We start from the raw sequence: 11,494 nt of genomic DNA, 5'->3' as shown, positions 1-11,494 counted from the left end.
ATATTATGAGAACAGGTTGCATAAACTTGGTTTGTATTCCCTTGAGTGTAGGCGATTGAGGGTGAATTACTCGAGGGGCTCGATTTTGCCAGGCCCAAGGAGGCGGGATTGGAGGCGTGTGAGATGTTAAAATCGCAAAAAATGGCATGCGGGCCTGATCCCGCCTCCATCCTGGCACCGAGCAATTTTCCCAGAATCGGGGTTTCAGACCCCGTTTCCATCCCGCCTCCAAGAAGTGGGATAGGCCCTTAAGGCCCTTAAGGCCCTTAATAACCACTCAATTGCCTCTATAATCCAATTTTGAGGCCTTTCTGATTTTGAGACATTTCCCCCATCCTACACGCCTCCTCTAGAACATGCCAGATAATCCTGGCAGCCTCACAAGTGGATTGCTTATTAACAGCTGCAGCTCCACCATTAAAAAGGAGTTTTCAGCAATCATCATTTGCAGGTGGCAGAACTTTGTTGTCTCAGGTCTGGGGGAACTTTTAGCAGGCCTACTCATTGTTGTGGATGTTTGGACCCTGAGACCCATCTCCAGTGTGACCTCCTGGGAAAGCCCTCTCCCCACCTTGACTGAGTGCTTCCTCAACTGAGGTATATAGCAGAAGCATGGGAACCATTTATTTCCTTTCCTCCTGGACATCAGATTCAGACGAAGACCAGCCACGGCAGCAGCAGAACCCTGAACAACAGCAGCACCAACAGCAGGAGCAACAACAGGAGCGCCAAGCTGCTGCTCACCCACCTGAAACTGCACAGGCTAGAAGGCGCCAGAGCATGACCACATTGCTGCCCGGGATGCAAGGGATGCACTCATGTTGGCTAGATTTGCTTAGCCTGCACAATCAAACACCTTTGTCTCGCACCTTCTTACCAGAGCATCGACAATGGACAAGAACCTGCGGATTCCTATCACACTGATCACCATATTGACAATTGCAAGTCGCCCTAAGCCCTCAATGTGAAAGTCCCATTTGCGAAAAGACACAGGCCACAACTTCAACAGTTTGCCATCAAATCTGCTTATGATACCATGACAAGGATGGTTGGTCCAAATACAGTACATCACAGCACCCAAGTGACTACTCTTGTGACTACTTGTGCATTATCTTCCTCTTACGCATGCTCCTACGTGGTACTTCCCCTGTGGCTTCAGCAGATGTGGAGGCCCTTTGCTCAATTTCTTGCTGCTCGTGTCTCGACGCCTTTGGCGGGCATCCTCTGGGGTCGGGAACAGTCTGCTGCTCCTGCGGCTGTGCAGGGGCTGAGACGCCCATCTCAGTTGAGTGAGGACTCTGGTGGGGCTCTCACCGAGGGCTCCGCAGTGGCATGGTCGTGTGAGCGCTTGGAGAGGAGCCCCCTTTTCCTTGTTGTCCGCCACCAACATCTCTCTCATGGGTCAGCCCCACTTCAGAGCTAGCAAGTGGCTTGACAGCACCTTGCTGCACTTCAGGGGGGCCATGAGGACCCGTTTCTGCACTGGAAGTCCCACTCCAGAGGACTTCCATGAAGGTCTGGCTTCTATGCTCAATAGCTGACCATCGCTCCTCAAGAGATGTCATTTTATTCTGAACAATGACCATGTTTTCAAGACCCTGGCGACTAAGCTCCTCCATGGCCGTAGCCATCCTCTCCTCTACCGTAGCCATCCTCTCCTCTATGGTAGCCAGCCTTACCACAGAGTTAGCCATCCTTTCCACGGAGGTTGCCATCCTTTCCGCGGTGATGCGTTCATGCGCCAATGCCTCCACAAAGGCTCTGCTCATGTTCCCGATGGACTCCTCCATTCGCTCCACACTCGCAATGATCCTGGAGACAAAACCTGCCAGAAACTCCTGCACCTGTTCCTGGAGTTCCAGTACCGCTCTCCTTCTGGATGGACCCGGAGGCACAGGGTCAACATGCAGCTGAGCCTCCGACGAGGACTCTCCACTGCTGTCCCTGTCTCCACCATCTGCTGATGCTCACTTGTGAGCTGTGATACACCAAGTGCCAACAGCACTCTATCTCGCGAAGGTCCCACCGAGGTGTGAGTGTCTGCGCTGGTGCTGGGTGCACTGAATTCTGCTGACGCTGCGCCCTCAGAGGTTGTAGCTTCCTCTGAGGAGTCTGGAAGCTCAGGCTCTTCCTTCTGGACAGTGGGGACGGGGGCTTTCGATGGTCCTGTGGGAGAGTAAAGGAAAGAATTAGAGATGTGAGGCCAAGGTTACATGCACATTGAATAGTGCAGGTGATCATAAGTCAATCTGTTAGAGTATCAGATTCATTATCAGTGACTCATGCAATGTCAATGAGAGAGATGCCAAACTATTCTGTCACCAGCTTGCTGTGATGCGCCCGTCTGTCCGTCCCCCACTTGGGAATCCTCCTCGATCCCGGCAATTTCCAGGGCCACCTCCTCCCAGGCGGTGAGCTGGGCTACTGAGGGTGGCCCTCCTCCTGTCCTCGCTCTTTCCCTCTTATTGTGGGCTCTCTTTTCCTGCAATGAGGGACACAAGTGAAGTTTGAGTGAGAATGAAGGAGTGAGTGTCGAGAATGCATAGCATAGATGCTTAGAAGGAGACAAAGGGCCCTCCCTGTGTGTTGTAAGTTGTTGTTGCATCACAGTGATAGGGAGTGTGAGGGCTACATGGTCGAATAGTTAAGTGAATGTGACCATAGAGAGAGAGGCAATGGATAAGGGTGCAGGGATGTAAGTGTCAAGTGGGATGTGGAGGAAGAGGTTAGCAAAGCAGAGTGCTGGTGAGGAGAGGCGATGGGGATCAGATTGAGGTAGATGGGAAAGTCATACTCACTTTTCCTGTGCGGAGAAGGTCATGAAACCTCTTCCTGCATTGCAGCCAGGTTCTGCGGCTCATCGATATGGAGTTGACCTCCTGGGCCACTTGCAGCCACACAGCTTTAGTCTGCTGGGGTGGCTTTTTTCTCCCTGAGGAAGGGAAGAGCACCTTCTTATTCGATCTTGCTCCCTCCACCAGAGCTTGGAGGGAGGACTCATCAAAGCGAGGTGCACACTTTTGCCTGCTGGTGGACATAGTCGATCAATGAATTCCTTACTACAATCACCATAAAGTTTGCAGTCTCCAGAAGAAGTAAGGCTGCTTGCAGGCCTTAAATCCAGCAGCATTGATGACGTCATCGGAGGCGACTTTCTGTATGAAAAGACTCATTGGGCCGGGGTTTCCCACACGCTGGAAATCAATTGCCTAATTAGGGGAAAATCGCTCTTTTTCCCCACTTCACTTCGGAGTCAGGGTCCTGACACGAATGCCACCTGACACGCCCCAGCCCGCCCACACTGGCAACATCGAGCCCAAGGTGTTTAAAATAATGAAGGGATTTGATGGGGTAGATCGAGGGAAACTAGTTCCTCCAGTGGGGTAATCCAGAACAGCAACAACAACAACTTGCATTTATATAGTGCCTTTAACGTGGTAATACATCCCAAGGTGCTTCACAGACGTGTTAGCAAAAAAGTTTGACACCGAGCAACACAGGAGATATTAGGACAGGTAACCAAAAGTGGTAGGTTTTAAGGAGCCTCTTAAAGGAGGAGAGAGAGAGAGAGAGAGGTAGAGAGGCGAAGAGGTTTAGGAAGGGAATTGCAGAGCTTAAGGCCTAGACAGCTGAAGGCACGGCCATCAATACTGGATTATTGATGAAAATCGGAGATGCGCAAGCGGCCAAAATTGGAGGAATGCAGAGATCTGGGAGGGTTGTAGGACTGGAGGAGGTTACAGAGGTAGGGAAGGGTGAGGCCATGGAGGGATTTAAAAACAAGGATGAGAATTTTAAAATCGAGGCATTGCCGGACCGGGAGCCAATGTAGGTCAGCGGGTGAACGGGAATTGGAATGAGGTTATGGGAAGCAGAGTTTTGGATGCGCTCACGTTCACGGAGAGTGCAAGGTAGTAGGCCGGCCAGAACAGTGTTCGAATAGTGTTGTCTAGGGGTAACAAAGAGGATGAGGGTTTCAGCAGCAGATGAGCTGAGGCATGGAAGGAGCTAGGCCATTCAGGAGTGAAATCTGGAAGCAGTTTTTCACACAAAGGGTAGTAGGAATCTGGAACTCTTCCTTCCCCCTGACTCCCCAAAAGACTGTAGGTGCTCGGCATCAACTGAAATTTTCAAGACTGAGATTGATAGGTTTTTGTTGGATAAGGTTATCAAGGGATATGGAGCTAAGGTGGGTAAATGGAGTTGAGGTACAGGTCAGCAGTGATTCAGTTTTTTGTTTTTTATTCATTTCTGGGATGTAGGCGTTGCTGGCAAGGCCAGCCTTTATTGCCCATCCCTAATTGCCCTTGAGAATGTGGTGGTGAGCCGCCTTCTTGAACAGCTGCAGTCCGTGTGGTGGAGGTACTCCCACAGTGCTGTTAGGGAGGGAGTTCCAGGATTTTGACCCAGCGACGATGAAGGAACGGCGATATACTTCCAAGTCAGGATGGTGCGTGACTTGGAGAGGAACTTGGAGGTGGTGGTGTTCCCATGCACCTGCTGCCCTTGTCCTTCTAGGTGGAAGAGGTCGCGGGTTTGGGAGGGGCTGTCGAAGAAGCCTTGGTGAGTTGCTGCAGTGCATCTTGTAGATGGTACACACTGCAGCCACGAGATGCACTGCAGCAACTCACCAAGGCAGTTGAATGCTGAAAATTGGGAGATGGGCACCAGGATGTAACATTAGAAAGGGGAAATAAAGTGCTCAAAGGATTGGGAGAGGCAGAGAGCACTAAAGTAAGAAATAGTAAGGTATTAGGTGGGGTCCAACTAAGAGAGAATACAGGATGGTCTAAGATGGGTTTACAGTGTATGTATGTGAACACACGAAGCACAGTAAACAAGGTAAGTGAGCTGCAGGCACAAATAGCCACATGGGAATAAGATGTTGTGGCAATAACTGAGACCTGGCTCAAAAAAGGGCAGGATTAGGTATTAAGTATTCCTGGTTATAAAGTTCTCAGGAAAGATAGGGAAGGAAAGATACGAGGTGGTGTGGCAGTATTGGTTAAGGAGAATGTTACAGTGCTGGAGAGGGAGGATGTCCTGGAGGGGTCAATGACAGAATCTATATGGCTAGAATTAAGAAATAATAGAGGTGCCATTATACTACTAGGTGTATTCTATAGACCACCAACTAGTCGGAAAGATATGGAGGAGCAAATTTGCGGAGGTGCAAGAACTCTAGAGTAGTAATAATGGGAGACTTAAACTATCCTAATATAGACTGGGATCGTAATAGTGTTAAGGGCAGAGAAGGGGAAGAATTTCTGAAGTGTGTTCAGGAGAACTTTCTTGATCAGTATGTTTCCAGCCCGATGAGGGAGGAGGCATTGCTGGATCTGGTTCTGGGGAGAGAGGTAGGTCAAGTGGAGCAAGTGTCAGTAGGTGAACATTTAGGGAATAGTGATCATAATATCATAAGGTTTAGATTAGCAATAGAAAAGGACAGGGAGCAATCTAGAGTAAAAGGGGGAGAAATTCAGTATTGCCCTGTTTGGGGCGCCGTTATCGGCTGTGCGCAAAATTTAGCGCCTGGCGCTAATTATCGCCTCTGACAGCAAACTTGGCTTTTACCGCCCCTGGAGGTAATTGGAGCACTAAATCAGGTGCAACACACCTCTCTTAAAGCCGAGGAGCGAGGCGCTACCTCAGAGCGTGGGCACAGCGCAGGTGCTGTCAGTTACCGATTGAACACAGACACACTGGCGCCGGTCAGTTCTTAAAGGGGAGGGTCGATTTTGCACTCCAGCCACACCCTGCTCATTGGAGCCTTGAATCTCGGCCTGGACAGACCTGTGGTTAAATCTTGCAGGCAAGGACTATGGAGAGGGCCAGGGAGCGAGTACATCGCTTCAGCGAGTGGGCCTTGGAGGCTCTGGTTGGTGCGGTGGAGCACACAAGATCTATACTGTACCCAGGGAGTGGCAGGAGGCCAGAAGAGTGTGGAAGGAGGTGGCTCAGAGCGTCTCCTCAAGGAGCATGGTGCCCAGGACCCATATCCAATGTAGAAAAAAGTTCAACAACCTCACTCGGGTCGTCAGGGTGAGTGGCTTCTTTTCAAAACCTCTCCATCCTTCCATCTCAACCTCACTCTATGGCCAGAGGGTCTTAAAAGCCCCAATGCCCAACACTCATCCAAGACCTATGGCCTTTTCATCAAACACACACGCACATTCCACACTTTGCATACAGTAAGGGCTATTCAACTATGGGATGCAGTTCAGGCAAGACCATGGCTGCATACAGTAAGGGCTATTCAACTATGGGAGGCACATCAGGCAAGACCATGGCTGTATATTTACTCAGACGCCATCCTTTTTCTTGCAGGCCAAACTATCTCATAATAAGAATCAGCAGCAACGGACGGGTGGAGGGTGGCCTCAGCTGCAACCCCTCAGCGATCTTGAGGTGCACGTCCAGAGGATTGTGGCAAGTCGGGTGATCGGTCCCGTCGCCATTGGAGACGCCGACCCCGTTCTGGACAGCAATGGTAAGGTCATCACCTTTTTTCCTCTCTCCTTCCACTTGTTTCTCACAACACCAGCCTTTGACACTTTCAATCCAACTTACTAAATTGCTGCACTCATTCCTCCCTTGCTGCCACCCTGTCCTCACGCTAAAGCCACTCTTGTACCTCCCTGCTTTCAGATGGTGGTTGAGGAGATGGGCGCTCAAGCTGCCCTTGGGAGTGAAGCTGCAGGCGAGGAGAAAGAGGAAGCCGGAGCATCAGCGCCACCCTCTCCCGAGGATGCCCATGCCCACACTGGGAACACGCCTTCCCTGGAGGGGAGCAGGGGGGAAGGGTCTGATGAGGGTGAAGTTCCAGGACCCAGCAGGCTGTAGCAACGTGATGGGGGTAGGAAATCTCGGGGGCCTTCTCCCCGGAGGGAGAGTATGCCAGCGAGTCCTGCTGTACTGGACGCAGAGGAGGAGCTGCTCATCACTGAAATGAACACCCAGGTGGTGCACAGGCACACTGAGCTCATGGGTGCAGTGGGAAGGGTGCCCGAATGCATTGAATCACTGGCAAGGAGTGTGGAGCACTTCGCAGTAGCACAGGCGGATGCCACGCAAATGCTTAGTGCTGCAATTCAGTCACTGGCTGCCATAAGCCCATCTCTGACTGTTCTCATGCAGACTTAGATTGAGGCCACGCAAGCACTGACTGCTGCCATCCTCGCTAGTTCGGACACATTTCCCCGGGGCTCTCACCACGCCGCAGCAGGCCAGCAATCTGTGCTCCAGCAGATTGCTCCGGATGCTGAAGTGCTGCCCCGTGGGAGTGCCAGTGTGTCTGTCGAGCAGGGAGTTGCTGTCCTCTCTCAAGATGACAGCATTCCTGCTGCCACCACTGTCAGTTCTCCACTGCACTTGCCACCGCCTGTAGGACAGACTGCTGCCGCCCATGCAGAGTTGGTGCAGTCAGCAGCCGGGCCCTCCAGGCCCAGAGGTGGTCGAGGCCGTCCTTCAAGGGCATCTGCAGTCTCCGGTTGTGACAATCAGCAGCCTTCCATCAGCCTTGCTGCAGCCACTGGGGTCCCATTACGGAGGAGCTGTAGGGTGGGAAGGTGGGAAGTGCGCAAGGGAAGGAGATCACCCTCGAAGGGCAAAAAGTAGGAGGTGTGACAAAATGTTGTTCATTTTTTTATTAAAGGCCGAGGCTCGTGGTCAAATTTTTTTTTAGTGTTTTGGACATTATCTCCAGGTTGTGAGAGCCAGTTATGTTAATGACTGTTTTTTTTGTGTTTCTTTCTATTAGTTTGTCATGTGGAAATGACACTGTGGTAAACCACGTTCACTATCGTATCACTGTTAGTAGTTAGCACTGTTCACCACTGTTCGTTATAACTGTATCACTGACCACTATTGTATCACGGTACGAGGTCGCCTCTTGCCACACTGCTATACCTGGGATGACCACTGCCGACTCCGCCTTGGCTCCACCCACCAGGCCAGGTATAAAGGTGAGCGACTGGCTGGTATTCCTCCTGCTTGGATCGGATCACCCACGAGAGTGGGCTGTTATTTAGTCAATAAAAACCTTTAGTCACCTTCGTAACTCTTCGCCTTTTATTGGAGGAATTGATAGGTATATCAATTTTATTGACTAAATTTAATGATGTCCGACAACGAGTCACAACCGGCGGAGGAGCCACCAGCGCAGCTCCCAGGAGCACAGCCACACCAGCCAGCTTGGCTGCGAGCCCTCAGACCGCCGTACCTGGACCTGAACCCACGAGCAGCAAACTCAGCCGCAGACTTTAAACACTGGCTGGTCTGCTTCGAATCATACCTGAGAGAATCCAGCGTCCCTCAGGCATCCAAACTAAGTGTCCTGCAGGCACAACTGAGCCCGAGAGTATACACTCTCATCGAGGACATGACTACCTACGAGACCGCCATCAACCTGCTGAAACAGAAGTACCGGACCCCGGTAAACTACATGTACGCTAGGCACCTCCTAAGATCACGGCCGCAACAGCCAGGAGAATCAGTAGCCGAATTCTCACAGGCGCTATATGCACTCGCCAGGAACTGTGACTTTAAATCGGTGTCGGCAGCCGAAAATACTGAAGATAATATCCGCGACGCATTCCTGAAAGGCCTACGGTCCGAGTACTCACGGCAAAGACTGCTGGAAGCTAAAGACCTCAGCATGGAAAAAGCTGAAGCCCTCGCTATCTCCCTGGAAGTGGCCCACCAAGATCAGGAAGCATTCACCAGGTACTGCTCGCGACCCTGGGACTCGGGCCCGACCCCTACCACAGCACCCTTCCCAGCGCCGCCCCCGGGACCTACCTCTGCGTCGGCGTCCCGGACCCGACCGGCCCCGCCACCCCCGGCACCGGCCCCGACATCGGGCATCCGCGATCGGGCCGCCGGCTGTTTTTTTTGTGGCCAGGAGAAGCACCCGAGGTCGCGCTGCCCAGCCAAGAACTCCATATGTAAAACCTGCCTGAAGAAAGGCCACTTCTCCAAGGCCTGCAGGAGCGGATCCTCAGAGGCCAGCAGTGCCGCATGCGAACTATGGGGGCGGCCATCTTCGTTTAGGGCAACTGAGGCCAGCATCCCCACACATGAGTCATGGGGGCGGCCATCTTTGTTTAGGGCAACTGAGGCCAGCATCCCCACACATGAGTCATGGGGGCGGCCATCTTTGATTAAGGCAACCGACCCCAATAGTGCCTCATGGGGCCCTACCTCGTGGGAGACGCCATTTTACTCACCACGCCCGACCGCCTCGCCCGCAGATGACAACGACTCGCTCAGCTACACACTAGCTTCCGTCACCCTGGACCAAGCCCGCCCGCACCATCTGTCCAAGTCAATGATGGACATCAAAGTGAACGGCCACGCCACGACCTGCCTGTTCGACAGCGGAAGCACGGAGAGCTTCATCCACCCAGACACGGTGAGCCACTACTCCCTCTCTGTCCTACCAACGCGCAGCCGAATCTCGATGGCATCGAGGTCCCACGCCACGGACATCAGCGGCTACTGTGTCGTGACCCTGTCGGTTAAGGGCACGGAGTATAAAAACTTTAAACTCCTCGTCCTCCCCCATCTCTGCGCTGCCGTCCTACTAGGGCTGGACTTCCAATCCCACCTCCAAAGCGTAACCCTAGCATACGGTGGACCCCTCCCCCCACTCACAGTCAACAACCAGCAAACGTTAAACCGCCCACCGCGTAACACCTGCAGCCTCTCCACCCTCAAGGTCCCGCCACCCTCTCTGTTTGCTAACCTTACCCCTGACTGCAAACCCGTCGCTACCAAAAGCAGGCGGTATAGCGCCGGGGACAGAGCCTTCATTAGCTCTGAGGTGCGGCGCCTCCTGAAAGAGGGCATTATCGAGGGGAGCAGCAGCCCCTGGCGTGCCCAGGTCGTAGTCGTAAAGACCGGCGATAAAAACCGCCTGGTCATCGACTACAGCCAGACCATAAACAGATATACCCAGCTGGACGCATACCCCCTCCCCCGCATATCTGACATGGTCAATCAGATTGCACAGTATAAAGTATTCTCGACCATCGACCTGAAGTCGGCCTACCACCAACTCCCTATCCACCCTGAGGACCGCCAGTATACCGCCTTCGAGGCGAATGGGCGCCTATACCACTTCCTTAGGGTCCCCTTCGGTGTCACTAATGGGGTCTCGGTCTTCCAAAGGGAGATGGACCAGATGGTTGACCAGAACGAACTGCAGGCTACATTCCCCTACCTAGATAACGTCACTATCTGCGGCCGCGACCAGCAGGAACATGACGCGAATCTGGAGAAATTCCTCCGTACGGCCCAACGGCTGAACCTCACCTACAATAAGGAGAAATGCGTGTTTAACACCACGCGCCTTGCCATCCTCGGCTGCGTAGTGGAGAACGGAATCATCGGCCCCGACCCAGAAAGAATGCGCCCCCTCATGGAGCTACCCCTCCCCCACTGCCCTAAAGCACTTAGGAGAACCCTGGGGCTTTTCGCCTACTATGCCCAATGGGTACCCAATTACGCGGACAAAGCCAGACCCCTCCTGAAAGCCACTTCCTTCCCCCTCACGGAGGAGGCGTGCGCGGCCTTCTCCCTCATTAAGGGAGACATAGCCAAGGCCACGATGCACGCAGTGGACGAGTCCATCCCCTTTCAGGTGGAGAGCGACGCATCCGACTTCGCCTTAGCCGCCACCCTAAACCAGGAGGGGAGGCCAGTGGCCTTCTTCTCAAGGACCCTACAGGGCCCCGAGATCCAACATTCGTCGGTCGAGAAAGAGGCCCAGGCGATCGTGGAGGCAGTACGGCGCTGGAGGCACTACCTGGCAGGCAAACGATTTACCCTCCTCACCGACCAGCGTTCGGTGGCTTTCATGTTTAATAACAAGCTGAAGGGCAAAATCAAGAATGACAAGATTTTGAGATGGAGAATCGAGCTCTCCACCTACGATTATGAGATCTTGTACCGGCCAGGCAAGCTGAACGAATCCCCTGATGCCCTTTCACGAATGACATGCGCCAGCGCGCATATCGATAGGCTTCAGACCCTCCACGACCAGCTCTGCCACCCCGGAGTCACCAGACTCTACCATTTCATTAAGGCCCGCAACCTGACCTACTCCATCGAGGAGGTCAGGACCATGACCAGGAACTGCCAGACCTGTGCGGAGTGCAAACCGCACTTCTATAGGCCGGACCGAGCAAGCCTGATCAAGGCCACCCGCCCCTTCGAGCGCCTGAGCATCGACTTTAAGGGGCCCCTCCCGTCCTCTGACCGTAATGTGTACTTCCTCAACATCGTTGATGAGTACTCCCGTTTCCCCTTTGCCTTCCCCTGCCCCGACATGACCAGTAGCACGGTCATTAAGTGCCTGAATGCCCTCTTCGCCTTGTTCGGGTTCCCGAACTATATACACAGCGACCGGGGCTCCTCCTTCATGAGCGAGGAACTCCGGCAATTCCTCCTAGAGAGAGGTATTGCAGCAAGCAGGACCACCAGCTACAACCCC

This window comes from Somniosus microcephalus, chromosome 2 (genome assembly GCF_052327205.1).
Source record: "Somniosus microcephalus isolate GS21.2 chromosome 2, FLI_Smic_1.0, whole genome shotgun sequence".
Classification (NCBI taxonomy): Eukaryota; Metazoa; Chordata; class Chondrichthyes; order Squaliformes; family Somniosidae; genus Somniosus; species Somniosus microcephalus.
Note: the sequence above shows the minus strand (reverse complement) of the source record.